The sequence below is a fragment of the Lacerta agilis genome, chromosome 10 (genome assembly GCF_009819535.1).
Source record: "Lacerta agilis isolate rLacAgi1 chromosome 10, rLacAgi1.pri, whole genome shotgun sequence".
In the NCBI taxonomy this organism is placed as follows: Eukaryota; Metazoa; Chordata; class Lepidosauria; order Squamata; family Lacertidae; genus Lacerta; species Lacerta agilis.
In genome coordinates, this window is record NC_046321.1 from 45,699,759 (window position 1) to 45,715,267 (window position 15,509).

The window sequence follows — 15,509 nt, forward strand, 5'->3', positions numbered from 1 at the left end:
GCCATTCAAAGCTGTCAAAGAAGGAAAGTTGTGAGAATATATTATAGCTGCCCAAGAATCACAGGTTTTTTAGGGAATCAAAGGTTCACATTAATTCTGACTTAAATGAACATAAACCATTTTGGTCATTCTTTGTCACACAGAATATATTTTTTGCTGCATAGAAAATAAAAATGAAGATGTCCCACAGTTATTTGATCAAGATGTGACCATTTAACTATACTTCCTATATCATGTCTTCATTCTAGATGTGGGAACAAAAAGAACATGTCCCACAGTTATTTGATCAAGATGTGACCATTTAACTATGCTTCCTATATCATGTCTTCATTCTAGATGTGGGAACAAAAAGAACATGGCTGTACACTTAAAATATATTTGCTGCTGGATGCAGGAGAGAAACCATATTTACTGTACTAGGGTGATCAACCTTATTGCTGACTGCAGAAAAGAGAAAATGTGGATTGTATTTTCAGAGTTTATTGAATATTAAAGTAGTACAATTTTGGATTATATATATATATATACACACCCTGCACCCTGTTTAAAATGCAGCTTAAAATGCAGCCTCATTTTAGTGGTAGCCTATAAATCAAAGCCATAAGAGGAGAAAACGTCAAATATTCATCGGGGCCAACTATCCATGCTGGTCCTACATGGGCCAGCAAAAAGAGTCAAGGGAAAATTTACATACAAATCCCATATAAGAGGTTCCATCAAAAAAAAAAAAAAAATGAGGGGGGGGGGGGCTAGACTGTGTCCAGCCCAAATGCCAGGTGGAACAGCTCCATCTTGCAGGCCCTGCGGAAAGATGTCAAATCCCGCAGGGCCCTGATCTCCTGCAGCAGGCTGGGGCAAGAGCTGAAAAGGCCCTGGCCCTGGTTGAGGCCAATCTAACCTCCTTGGAGCTCGGGACTTCTAAAGTGTTGCTATTTATGGACCTTAAGGTCCTCTGTGGGGTATACCAGGAGAGGTGGTCCCGTAGGAACAAGGGTCCTAGGCCACATAGGGCTTTAAAGGTCAAAACCAGCACCTTAAACCTGACCCTATACTCCACCAGGAACCAGTGCAGCTGGTAAAGCACTGGATGAATGTGATCCCACAGTAAGGACCCCGTAAGGAGTCTCGCATTCTGCACCCGCTGGAGTTTCTGAGTCAGCTTCAAGGGCAGCCCTGCATAGAGCGAATTACAGTAATCAAACCTGGAGGTGACCATTGCATGGATCACTGTGGCCAGATCGGGGCGAGAAAGGTAAGGGACCAACAGCTTAATACGGCGGAGATGGAAAAATGCCACCTTTGCTGTAGCTGCAACCTGCACCTCCATAGAGAGGGGGGTGTCAAAGGTTACATCCAAGCTCTTGACAGAGGGCATTGGCACTAATTGAGCCCCCGCAAGAGATAGGAGTTGGCCCCCCAACCACATGTCATCCCGACCCAGCCAGAGGACCTCTGTCTTAGAAGGATTTAACTTCAACCAGCTCCCACGCAGCCATTCAGCCACAGCTTCCAAGCATCTGGTCAGTGTGTCCGGGGCCGAGTCAGGATGGCCGTCCATCAACAGATAAAGCTGGGTGGCATCTGCATGTTGATGACAGCTCAGGCCAAACTTCTGGACAATCTGGGCAAGGGGGCACATAAAGATATTAAAAAGCATCAGGGAAAGGATTGCGCCCTGCGGCACTCCACACACCAAGGAATGCCGTGGCGACAACTCCTTCCCTAGCGCCACCCTCTGTCCCTGACCTGAGATAAAGGAGCACAGCCATTGTTGGGCTGTGCCCTGAATTCCCACATCAGCAAGGCAGTGGTCCAAAAGTTCATGATCGACCATGTTGAAGGCTGCTGATAAATCTAGAAGAATCAGCAGTCCTGACCCGCCTCGATCCAGCTGTCTACGAAGATCGTCTCTTAGGACAACCAGTGCTGTCTTGGTCCCATAACCAGGGCAAAAGCCAGACTGAAATGGATCCAAAGCTGATGTTTCATCCAGAAACCTACCAAGCTGTTCAGCAACCGCTCTTTCAATCACCTTACCCAGGTACGAAAGATTCGAAACCGGGCAGTAATTGCATCTAAAGGATCTAATGATGTTTTCTTTAAGAGCGGACGCACCACTGCTTCCTTCAACTCCCCTGGGAATGTCCCCGTGCCAAGGGATAAATTAATGATCTCACCCAGGGGCCCCCGCACCTCGTCTGGACACACTCTAATCACCCACGGCGGGCACGGGTCAAGGAGGCAAGTGGTGGGCCTTCCAGCTCAGAGGAATCTGTCCACATCGGCCTGGAGTTTCCGATCGAAGTGGTCCAATACTGGACCTGAGGACATTCAAGGGGCCTCCAGTTCTGTTACTGTATCCAAATTGGCAGGGAGGTCACGGTGCAGCAGCAAGATTTTCTCTGCAAAAAAGCTTGCAAATGCCTCACAGCTATGAGTCAAATTCATATTTAAATTTGGCTGTCCCTCTAGGGATGTTAAAAACCTAATTATTCTAAAAATAGCATCATTGATACTGCTCCCCTTCAGTCAATGAACAAGAGGAGTCCTCTCCCTCTCTCTCCCTCTTTCCCCTTTAAACAGAGGAGGTCAGGATAGTTAGAATTGTAAAAAATAATTAAATACATCCCAATGAAGTTGCAACCAGCATTTTAGTATTGAGTGTTTCCATGTTGCACAGTAGACAATACCCTCAACTGTATAAACATGTACGTTTATGTACACACCCCAAATAAATAATCAATGCTTGTCACTAGCAATTGCCTTAGGTTTGCTAACAGATGCTGCTATAATCAAGAACTCTTTATCTATTTCCATTAAGGATTCCGGAATATCGCTCTCCTAGCATGAATGAGAAAGGAAATTGGGATCCCCAGTTCAATGAGTTTCTTTTACTTCTACATTTTTCCGGTCTGCAGTTTATCTGTTGGTATTTACATCCCCCCTTTCCCGCATGCACTGAAGGACTTCCACGGAAACCAGTGGAATAAAACACAAAATTACTCCGTTGGGACAAAGTCCTCAGAGAATCTTGTCTTCTTTCAGCTCCTTCTGTATAAGATGTTTTCACCTGATTCAAAAGGGGAAGGAACAACGGGAACTTTAAAGCAAACATTCAGCCTGCTTCCCAGTCCATTATCTGAACGTGGACCACAATTAATCTCAGCATGTTACATTGAATCAGGCTATTTATTCATTTATTTGGACGGTTTTGTACGCTGCTCTCCTGCCAAAAAGGCTTCAGGGGTGTCTTATATCCTGCAGTCCTTTTGCTCACAACACAAAAGGAAAAATGCATCTCAGAGTACAATAAAGGACACAACAGGCCAAGATTTGTAAAAATATTTAGGTAGGGGTAGGAAAGAATCTTAGGAGGGAAGGAAACTTGAAACAGATTAGAATTGATCATGATTAGAATGTTGACTGAGTTGGAAGAAGGGAAGAGATGGGGAATAGAATGGAATAGTCTAGCAAAGGGCATGGCTGACTGGATGAAATACGGAACAGGAGCACTCCATGTGGCAATATTTTGTGGCAGGTCCAGCATTATATAAAGTGAAGCTCAAATGTTTAGCTACAACGTGTTTTGGTTAAGACTGGCTTTTCAGTCTAAAACATGACAAGTCACTAAAACACATTTCCATGAAAATGGCATGTTTTGCAGGGTGAGCAGACGAAAAATATTAATCAAGGAACTCTTGCAAAAGTGCCCATAATTATAGCTCTTCGAACTCTGCTTATAATCGTAGCTGTCAACTTTTCCCTTTTCTTGCAAGGAATCCTATTCGGAATAAGGGAATTTCCCTTTAAAAAAAGGGAAAAGTTGACAGCTATGCTTATAATTAAAGATCTTCATCATTTGGACACCACTGGTGCATGAAATGTGTCTACAACAGAAGTAGTGTAATGTAAGAGATGTTACCAAGAATGTTGCAAATAAGTATCTGAAGAAGTGTGCATGCACATGAAAGCTCATACCAATAACAAACTTAGTTGGTCTCTAAGGTGCTACTGGAAGGATTTTTTTTAATTTTTGTTGCAAATTAATACACTTACCATTTAAAAAAATATTCTGGAGGGCTTACAATAATATGTTGATGCCATTTTCTTATTGTGAGATGCCCTGGCCAGTGGGTGAGCTCCCATTGTTCAGTCCCAGCTCCTGCCCACCTAGCAGTTTGAAAGCACGTGAAAGTGCAAGTCGATAAATAGGTACCACTCCGGCGGGAAGGTAAACAGCACTTCCGTGCACTGCTCTGGTTCTCCAGAAGTGGCTTAGTCATGCTGGCCACATGACCCAGAAGCTGTATGCCGGATCCCTCAGCCAGTAAAGTGAGATGAGCGCCACAACCCCAGAGTCGTCTGTAACTGGACTTAACGGTCGGGGTCCCTTTACCTTTACCTTTATACCACAGAAGGCAGAAAATAATTAGCAGGAAAGCAGAGGTTGGATGCACACTGGTTGGAATGAATGAAAAGCCTTGCCTGGATCAAATATTGTGGGGGTTACCTGGGATTCAATTGACCCAATATATGGGATCAGTGTTTAAGATATAGACCTTTTGTGTACATTAGTCAGCATACAAAAATATGTATAAATTTGCTGACAAACCTTCATGAGGATTTAAGAACACACACAAAGAAAGAAATATGAGAACCAGATTTAAGATTGCAAAAATAAGAAACAGAGAAAAACCAAAATAGACATATTCACCTATCCCTGTTCATGAACTTGCACAGCAGTTTAAAACCTGCTGTGTTTGATAATCTGATGCCACACATTCACAGTGAAATGAAAATGGGATGAGCAGATCAACATTTGCAGTGCCTAGCTGAAATACTGAGTTCCACAGTAGGGCTTAATGCTGAGGAAACATGCGTTGGATTGCACATGTGTTTAATGGGACTTACTCCCAGGTAATCATGCATAGGATTGCAAGCTTGGGCTGCACTTACCAGAGACTGAAGAAACTCCAGTGACAGAATGAGAAATACTTGTGAGTAGACATGCATGAGATGGGTCTGCTACTCAATTTGAATCCCTTTGTAAAATGTTTTTGTGTTGCTTCCTTTATTTCTTTCAGTCTTCAGTTACTGAATCACCTAGACTGTAAACCCTCTGGGGGTAGACAAAAATGTCTGGGGTTTTTTTAATATTAAAAAATGTATGCTGTAACCTGTCTTTTAAGTAAGGTAGCTGGATGTAAAAGAGAGAAGGGTCTCTGCACCTTTACTAGCTGTGGAGAAGAGGGAATTTCAGCAAGTAGAGCTTGTCTGACAGTATGAGTTATAAATTTACTTACAAAACTGTCTTTCCATTGTAATACATGCCCCTTGCCTTTGAACACTGATGTGAATTAAGACGATTAGGCTGGATAAACATACAAAGGGGGAAAAAACTCCAAAGGAACAGTTCCAATATGTCTATTTAAAAGTGGATGTTTTACAAACCTTAATATTTAAAAAATCCCATTTTCTTCTCCATAATGCCAGATTACACCGCAGCATTAAGGAGTACATAGCTGGAACTGGTGAATTTATGTTGAGTGTAGGCTGCATTAAGGTCACAATATTAATAGTAATAAAACATCCTGCCTACCTCCACCAGCAAAGTATACTCACAATGGTATTTAAGAGAAAGATGGATTACATTGCTGAAGGCACCAAGCAGTGTCTGTATTTGCATTATTAAACATTATGATGCCAGAGGTTTGTCTGGCGGTGGCTACTGCAGAAACTCAGCCACCATGAGGCTGCACTGATCTTCCAAATCCAAACAAGACTTCTGGAGGCAGGGCATATCCATGCATGAAATTACTTGTATTGGTATTTCGGAGGAAGATGAATTGCAATGCTAAATACAGTGTAGTCCCTCCCTCTCTCCCTCTAATTCAGTGGTTGTCAGGCACCGTGCTGAGGAGGGCTGCACTGAGGAGGAATGGTGGCAGCCTCCTCCTCCGCCTGCTCCTGCTCCTGAATCTTCCCAGGAGCAGGAGGACAGTATAGATTTGGAACAGTGGTTTGCATGGGGGCATAGTTCAGAAGGCAGAAGCTGGGAAATACTGGATGGGGAACAGCTAGGAGAAGAAACACTGGAAGAGAGGGGGGTTAACAGACTCGCAGTCTCCGGACAGCATTCCTCTGCTCAGCCCAAGGTCAAGAAGAGAACAGAAAGCACAGAGGGTACAAGCTCAGATTACAAGATGTAGGAACTTCGTAGATTAATAGGGACGGAAGTGGGTGTAGTCCTTAATTGGGAGCACCGCCATTTCTAGGAGATGTGTTCTTAGTTCTCTTACTGTGATTATTAAAATTTCCAACTGGTAAGATGTTCCTTTCTTTGATCTTCTTATCTACTGCCACGGGGGGAGGAAGCCATTTCCCCGAAGCCTGACAGTGGTGTGCCATACTAGTGTGGCAGGAAAAGATGGCAAGTGTGGCAGGAGGATTCAAGAACATCAAAGAAACATTTAAACATGTCAGTGTTGTAAAGTATAGTATGCAATATATATATATGTGTGTGTGTGTGTGTGTGTGTGTGTGCAGAATACAGCTAGATATCTTTTCAAAACGAGAGCAAATACATCAGCTGATACTGAGGACAATAATCCTGGTTGTGATCCAGAATCGCTGTTCGAAAAGAAAGTTTTATACTTTCTGGATGTCCCACAATCATATTATAAAGTTGTTCTATGTGTTCTATGTTATAAATCAAGCACTACTTTTGGTCTTCCAAAGTTTTTCATATCAATAAAAATATCTGGTGTGGTGCGAGCAAATTTTTATTCTGAAAGTGTGGCGGGGGGGGGGGAGTTTGAGAACCGCTGCTCTAATTGTACAAGATAAGGAAGGAACTGAGGGCACAACCCCAACAACCAGCAGTCATGAAGTGGTGGTTCACCAGCAGGCGGGTGGCGCTGTGGTCTAAACCACTGAACAGAATTTCCTGAAATATTGTTTCCAATCTTAAACATATTCTGTGCCGTTCCCTACTTGAAGATGGTGAGATCTGGCTTCATGGTTCATTGTCTCTGTTTTAGAACTGAGTGGACAAGGAGGAAACCTTTATCACCCTTATTTGGGCACAAATGTTCCAGAGCACAGTGGAACATTGTCTCATAAACAGATTAATATATTTTTTTATCAGCTCGAACCACCAACCTTCTAGTTAACAGCCACTCTAATACACACACCCACACACACCCAGACACACACACCATGTTTCCTCGAAAATAAGATATACCCATAAAATAAGCCTTAGCAGGATTTCTATGCATTTGCGCAATATAAGCCATACCCCGAAAATAAGCCATACCACGAAAATAAGACAAAGTGACACGGCGCCTTAAGACGGCCTGGATAGGCGTGGCTATGCAGCGTACCAATGTGGAAACACAGAGTATATATATATATATATATATAGAGAGAGAGAGAGAGAGAGAGAGAGAGAGGTATATAAATTACAGTTTTGAGTTTTAAAAATTCTCTAACCCAAGATTCACCATATATCATTTCAATGAAATAAGTAAATAACCCAGGTACCTGAACTTTCTAAACACCAAAGGCAAACAATTATGCAGACTGAACATGGAAGCAAAGATATAGGCAGGTATACCATAGAGAATCAGTTCCTGATGTTTAGCTACTGCTGGCTGTCAGGGGTGGGCAAATATGCACATTCTGTGACAAGCCACCTCACCTTTGGTTGTTGTAAAAACTACACAGCTTTGTCGTTTTATTGGCAGCAACTATGCAAAGGCAGCTTGATTCTCTCCATCCCTCTCCAACCTATTGGATTTGATCACTGGAGAAGTAGAAGACGTCATTCATCTGAGAGCAACAATCAGATAAATAATCTGAGGAAGCCATCTTTATTCAGCCATCAAAATGCTCACTAAAAGGCTGCATCTCAATAACTGCTTAGTTGGTTGTTGTTCAGTCGTTCAGTCGTGTCCGACTCTTCGTGACCCCATGGACCAGAGCACGCCAGGCACCCCTATCCTCCACTGCCTCCCGCAGTTTGGCCAAACTCATGCCAGTCGCTTCGAGAACACTGTCCAACCATCTCATCCTCTGTCGTCCCCTTCTCCTTGTGCCTTCCATCTTTCCCAACACAAAGGTCTTTTCCAGGGAGTCTTCTCTTCTCATGAGGTGGCCTCAACTTCAGGATCTGCCCTTCCAGTGAGCACTCAGGGCTGATTTCTTTAAGGGTGGATAAGTTTGATCTTTTTGCAGTCCATGGGACTCTCAAGAGTCTCCTCCAGCACCATAATTCAAAAGCATCAATTCTTTGGCGATCAGTCTTCTTTATGGTCCAGCTGCTTAGTTAGTTCAAATTAAAATATGAAATCCAGCTTTCACCACCACTCCCTTTAGGGAGCTTATTTGTGACGTAGGGAGGGAAGTCAGAGTGGATTAACAACCAAAGACTCCTCTCAGGGACCTCTGAAGTGTAGCTCTGTGAAAGTGATAAAGTTCCCCTCTATAAATTTGTTAGCACTACAGTTCGCAGGGGAAGCCATGACTGATTAAAGCGGTGTGATAGCTCTTTAAATGTACGGTGCAGATGGGGCCTTAGTTCCATGTGGCATGTGTGGGTCATGCCCACTAAATCTGTTGTCCAGACCCCCTGCACAGGTATGCTGGTGGTGTCTGTCTAGCACGCAACATTGTTTTCTGGAAAGGAACCAAGCAGCAATCTATAATGCATTTACTGCACTTGCATTTTGTTAAATGCCAAGTAGGACCGTTCAGAGCAAGAAAGGTGAACTCTGGCAAATAAGCACATCTAGAGCTTGCTTGCAAAATCCTGCAAACTTGCTGCCTATAGCCCATTAGTGTCAGAATGGACAGCAAGCTTGAAAGCTGCCAATAGTTATACTGGAGACATAGAAGTGTGGTGGTCTTGTTCGAGAGGAAGTTTGACAAGCAGAAGTAATCCAATAAAATGCCCTGAAGTCCCTATACCTGCACTAATGAAGTTCTCCTACAACTCAGGAGGTAGAAGAGCTCTCGCAAAAGAAAAAGAAAATAGTGTGTTTGTCAACTCTTAACTTCCTTACGGGTTGTTTAAACAGGATGCACATGTACTGATATCAAAGGAAATAGGAAATGTAGAAAACCCTTGAGAGTTATTTTGATAAAGAACAACAGAGGGAAAAGACCTCAAATCAAGGCGGCAAAGGCTTAAAAGTAAACATCACTGACCATTAATGAAATGGCTCAAATGTATCTATGTTTTCAAACCTTCTTAAAAACATACCCAGGGAAAGGAAGAGGTGTGAGGCTTTGAAATATCTTTTCCTGCTCTGCATCATGCATCTGTTCCCCACAATATAACAATAATGGCTAATCTACCCCTTTGCTTGATCTGTGTTTTGATCGTATTGTGTCCCAATTAATTCCCCAGGGTCCAAGATCTTTTCTTGTTGTTCCTCAGCTGTGCCTTGCAGAAACTCAATCTTCCCCCCGCTGGATCAAATCATATCAGATGCATGAAGAATCCAGAGAGAAATTTTGCTTAACCAGGCTTCAGTTCAGCAGGTAAGATCAGAATTGTGCAAGGTAAAGATGCAGAACAATGAGAAAAGCTATTGGACTCAAGGGAATTAATCAGCACATATTACGGTTAAAATTTGGGTCAAGTAAAAGTGTGGGTGAACCCTCAGTCAACCACTCCAAACTTTTAGCAAACTGCTGTTATTCACCATTAGCTTTTCATTTTCAGATAACTGTATAGAATGAGCAGTTGTACAACTTTTTTTGGGGGGGGTGTTGTATGGGCAGTCTTTTTTTCTTTGTCATAGCTTCATTATGCTAGAAGGTTTTAAACTCCCATGACCCCAAAACTTACTGAGAATATGACTAGTCAACCTGATACATGGTAGTTTTGAGATGCTGCAAAGTTGGAGCATATGGAAGGGCGCCCCTATATTCATCAGAGAAATGTTGGAGGGTATGGAATTAGCTGACACCCCCCCAAGTCAAAGAGATAAGTACTGGTAACTTTAGGAGACACCTGAAGGCATCTGAAGGCAGCCGTTTATAGGGAAGGTTTTTTAAAAATGTTTAATGTTTTATTATGTTTTTATATATGTTGGAAACCACCTAGTGATTGGGGCAATCCAGTCAGATGGGTGGGATAGGATGATGATGATGATGATTAAATAGGACACCACTATTTTCATCAGAGTAATGTTGGAGGATATGGAATTATGATCAATAACTAACTGCTGTTGTTGAGAAACGATTGTGTTCCACAGGGTGGTTATGTTGTTCGTGCCGCCGCTGAAAAGATAATTTCAGGGCAAGAAACTTGAAATGTACTCGGAGTCCAGTGTGACTTTCATGCTCTTTATTCAGCTCATAGTAATGAGGAATGTAGTTCCCCCAAAACGTTTGCTTTATATACACTATTTACACAATGGGCCCCACGTGATTGGCTAATTCCGGGATACTCCTGTATGCCAATCAGAGTGCGGATTCACTTCCACCTGGAGCTGGATTGGGTGGCTCCTGCAGACCAATCAGACTGCTGCAATCTCAATCCTATTGTTCTGGGACCAATCAGACTGCTGCAATCTCAATCCTATTGTTCTGGGACCAGTCAGACTGCTGCAATCTCAATCCTATTGTTCTAGGACCAATCAGACTGCTGTAGTTTGGATCCTATTCAACTCAGTACATAACAAAACTATAGATCTCAAGCCCTCCTCTTAGCACGGTCTCTTCCCTTAAAAATATGCAAGTTTTGTGAAGGGCAGCCTTTCCACAGAGCTGCTTTGCTCGGGAGCTAATGGATGCCGCATTGCCTGCCTCACAGTTCCCCAAGGAAGCAGCTTATTAACTGCCAGCGTTCCCTGAAGTAGCAGCTCACTAAGTTTCTGAAATAACCCAGGGGAAGGAAAGTGATTTCATTTTCTCTCCAGTCCTCAGGAAAGATCTGCTTGAGAAAGAAAAGCTGAACATTACATACAATTAACAAAGTTCTGAGCAGGGGGTGAAGGAGGGGAAGTGTTCCATGCCTGTGAGAGTTAGTTAAAAGCTGGAATGGTGGTTTAATTTCATTAACGTTTTTGTCCCCGTGAAATGACCTCCCCTTTCCACCCACTTGAGCAGCCCTTTGGGAAAGGGTACGGAAGTGTTCGCAGTGTGTCCCGTGCTCCTACACTGCATTGTTTTCACTGGGATATGCATTTCTGGGTGCAAATCACCAATGTGAGAAAGCGTGGGCCCAGCCAGTCTCCTCCCCTTCACCCCAAACAGCAGCAGGCCAGAAAAAGCAATGGTTGCGAAACATTCATTCCTTGCATTTCTACCCCATATTTCCTCCATGGAGCTGAAGCTGGTGTACATAGTTCTACTCATGCATGCAATGGGATATCATTTTCCTTTCCTGTCCCCTCCAGGTCCCTGTATGCTCTCGAATCAGCTCAGGGCAGGGAGAGCTTGGGGGACCTTCCAGAGCAGATTTGAGAGGGGAAGGGGGAAGAGAGGAAACAGAAGTCCCACTGTGATAGTGGAACTCCATTTGCACAGCACTGAGTACAACCCTAAGTCTGGATCCAACCTTACAGTGTCATAACATGGGTTGCCAGTGCCCAGCAGTGGAGATGGTGATGGTCTTCCCAGCAGGAAGAGGGAAGCCGGGGAGGGGTCAGCGGCAACAGCCATTTATTTTATTATTAATTAATTTATTTCATGATTTTTTTACACTGCTTGATTGTTTTAAAAACAACAACCCTCGAAGTGGTTTATTTTTCTTTTGAAATGTTGTGCGCTCCCCCCCCCAAATGTTTTTTGCACCCAGGGCAACAGCCCCTCTGGTCAACCCGCGGTACGCCACTGCAACCCTATGTTCTTCCCCTATGACAAATGAAATAATATGCAACACACACACAAAAGCACAAATATACCCATAATTTCCCTCCTATATTTGAATGAGAAAATTTTGCTTTTTCCAGAATCATGGCAAAATTTGGATTTAGGGAAGATGCATCTATACTGTCCTGAGAATGTTTTCCTTTCTATTCCCACAGAAGAGACTGTTATTAGGCAGCCATCAAACTGGAAGACACTGAAAGAGAAACAGACAGACAGACAGGGAGAGAAAATTTTCTCAAGTACTCAGGTTTTAAAAAGCCACGAATGAAGAAAAAGAAGAAAGGAAGGAAGCCTTGAGAATTGAGGGGCAAGATTTGAAGCTTTCTGAATGTGACATTATATCAGGTTGCCAGAAGCAAAATAGACCTCTTAACACTTAGGGGACTGTCCCAGAAGATTTATCATCTCTGACAAGAGTTTAAAAGGGAAGATGCTTCCGCCTGAAGTATGAGTGAAAACCAGTAAAAGAAAAATAATAATATTTAGAACAGCCTCAGACTGTTTGACAGTCATTGCACGATTGCAGCTTTAACATTTAGCAATTAGACAAAGGGGGGGGGGAAGGTTTTTGGATATTGCTCATTCAGGGAAAAATACACACCTTTTCGTCTCCATCCATAGGAACCTCTCTAATTGTAAGTTCCTTTAGTAAACAGTTTCAATGCAATCCTGATTTGTGACAATTACAGTGGTACCCTGTGTTACGCACGCAATCTTTTCCGGATCGCGCTACATAACACGGGCGTGCGTAACACAAACGCCCCCCCCAAAAGAAAAAACCCAAAAGTAGCACGATTTGAGCGCTTCTGCACATGCGCAAAGTGCGCAGAAGCATTCTGCACATCCGGGGGTCACGTGCGGGGCATGCGCGCTCCGGAAACGCTTCCGGGTTGCGGGCATTCTTAACTCGAATGTCCGCAACCCGGGGTATGACTGTATATGTAAATGTACTGTTCATATGTGTGCAGTTATCTAGTGACATTTTTGCTAACAAATGGCAGTTACTCATCCATATAAAGTGCTAATTGTATACAGTGGTACCTCGGGTTAAGAACTTAATTCGTTCTGGAGGTCCGTTCTTAACCTGAAACTGTTCTTAACCTGAAGCACCACTTTAGCTAATGGGGCCTCCTGCTGCCACTGTGCCACCAGAGCATGATTTCTGTTCTTATCCTGAAGCAAAATTCTTAACCTGAAGCGTTATTTCTGGGTTAGCGGAGTATGTAACCTGAAGCGTATGTAACCTGAAGCGTATGTAACCTGAGGTACCACTGTAACTTGTACCACGTTGAGACACAGCATCCCCTGCGTCTTTATCTTCTTCTATACTGTTAGTAGAATGTAACTGTAAACCTGAGACTATTCCTGTCCAATCTCTTCTCACAGAGAGAGAGGAGAGGAGGAGAGCCAGTGTGGTGTAGTGGTTAAGAGTGGTAGTCTCGTAATCTGGAGAACCGGGTTTGCGTCTCCGCTCCTCCACATGCAGCTGCTGGGTGACCTTGGGCTAGTCACACTTCTTTGAAGTCTCTCAGCCCCACTCACCTCACAGAGTGTTTGTTGTGGGGGAGGAAGGGAAAGGAGAATGTTAGCCGCTTTGAGACTCCTTCGGGTAGTGAAAAGCGGGATATCAAATCCAAATTCTTCTTCACAGGATTTCTACAAAACACTCAAATGCATCCTATGATAAATTCTTATCTAACTGGTTTTGTCTATCTCCTGATTCTTTGATGGGAATATTTTGAGTTGGAAACTCCTCACTGTGGCACTGCTGAGGAGGTGGGGGGGGGGAAGCAAAAGCATTATTTTGGATGGGGTTTTTGTAGAGGGAGGGGGAGAATCACAATGAGAGATACAGGTTTACAATAGTTGCCAAAGTACCTGAGGTGCATGGCAACTTCAAAATGACATGTGAAAGTGTGTGAATGCGTGAATTGTTTTATTGTGTAGGGGTGTGGATAGATGCTAGGAAAGGATATATTTATTAGCTATTATCCTTCTTTCAATCAATCAATCAATCATTTTATTTGTATGCCGCCATTCCAAAGTTAAAACTAGGCTCGAGGCAGTTTACTACAACAGAAAAAACCACATAAATACAAACATAAAAGCAGTTATAAATAATAAACAAAACTTCAAAAAGTACCAACCAAATGGAACAATTTCCACATGTTTGTGTCAGTTCAGCAGAGTGGTATCCTTTTACAGTTCAAAAAAGGAACCTTGTTCAGTCATACCTCAGAAATCGAACTGAATCCATTCCGGAAGTTCGTTCCACTTCTGAAACGTTCAACTTCCAAAGCATGGCTTCTGATTGGCTTCAGAAAACTGCAGCCAATCAGAAACCGCCGAAGACCCATCAGACATTTGGCTTCCGAAAGAACAGTTTGAAAACTGTAATACTCACTTTTTTGTGAATGTTTGTGAGCCGAAAGAATAGTATAGGCTAGTGTTAGCCTTTTAATTTAAGTAATCCAGGATGCTTTAAGGCAAACCTTTCCCCCACTCAAAATAACATTCCCACAACCAGTCTTGTAAAAGGTAAAAATAGCATTTACTCACACAGAATACTTGTTGAAGAGTAACAGATACAGCAGCTTTGTCCAGGCAAGCTTAAAATAATAACTGGGTTATGAAGACATACTTTAGTCTAGTTTAAAATGGAGCATTGCATCTCAGACACAGCAGATGTTCTTCACATTTCTGGCTTGGTGGAAAGTGATGAAAAAAGGGATATTGCCAGGCAGGTAAGAGAATATACACCCTACCCCTGTCAGGGCACGACCCTCTCTCTCAAAGAGTTCTCTCTAGCAAAACTCTATGAGCTTCAAGGAGAAATCCATTAGCTTCAGCTCCTATCTAGCAAACATGAATAGTTGGTTTGACTGTAAAAAAATACAGAACTCTTTTCATTTCTTCCTCAGTCAGAAAAAAAATAAATTTTATGGAATTTAACATATCTTTTGTTGACAATGTATTTATGCAAATACAAAAAAGGATCACCACCACTACTTTCAATATCCTAAAGTGCTTTGTTGCTTTATTCCACCAAATCGGAACATTCAGCGTTGCTCAGTTTGTAAAATGTGATGTTCATTAATGTAATAGCACCCTCTATGTTTCAGAAATAGCATGGATAGCAACATCAATCTTTCCACAGGTAAAGAAACTTGGTTCTGATTTTAATTTCAATTCGTTTTTAATATCAGGGTGAAATTATCTTCTTAATTCATTTACCACTCAATCTCACTGTCAGGCTCCATAATATCTAAGAGAGTCTTAAGTTTTTATAAGCAGGACCTAAAATAGAATTTTAAATTTCAGACTTTTAATCACATTGCAAATAACCTGCCATGCATCATGCTTTGACATAAAAATAAGAGAAACAGACTTTTTGCGGGGAGAGATGCGTGCAAAAACACTTTAAAAAGCACCTTAATTAACATTTAAAGGTCTAAGAAGTAATAATATATTTCTTGCAACGGAGAATGATTATCAGTGAAGTGTGGGTTGGTTTATTAGAAAAGGCAAGGAACTGTGCCTTGCAAATAAAACGCCTGTGAATTATGAGGCATTAAAAATCTTGGCTATGGTCAATACTTAGCTAAGATAATTACATGACAGATGCA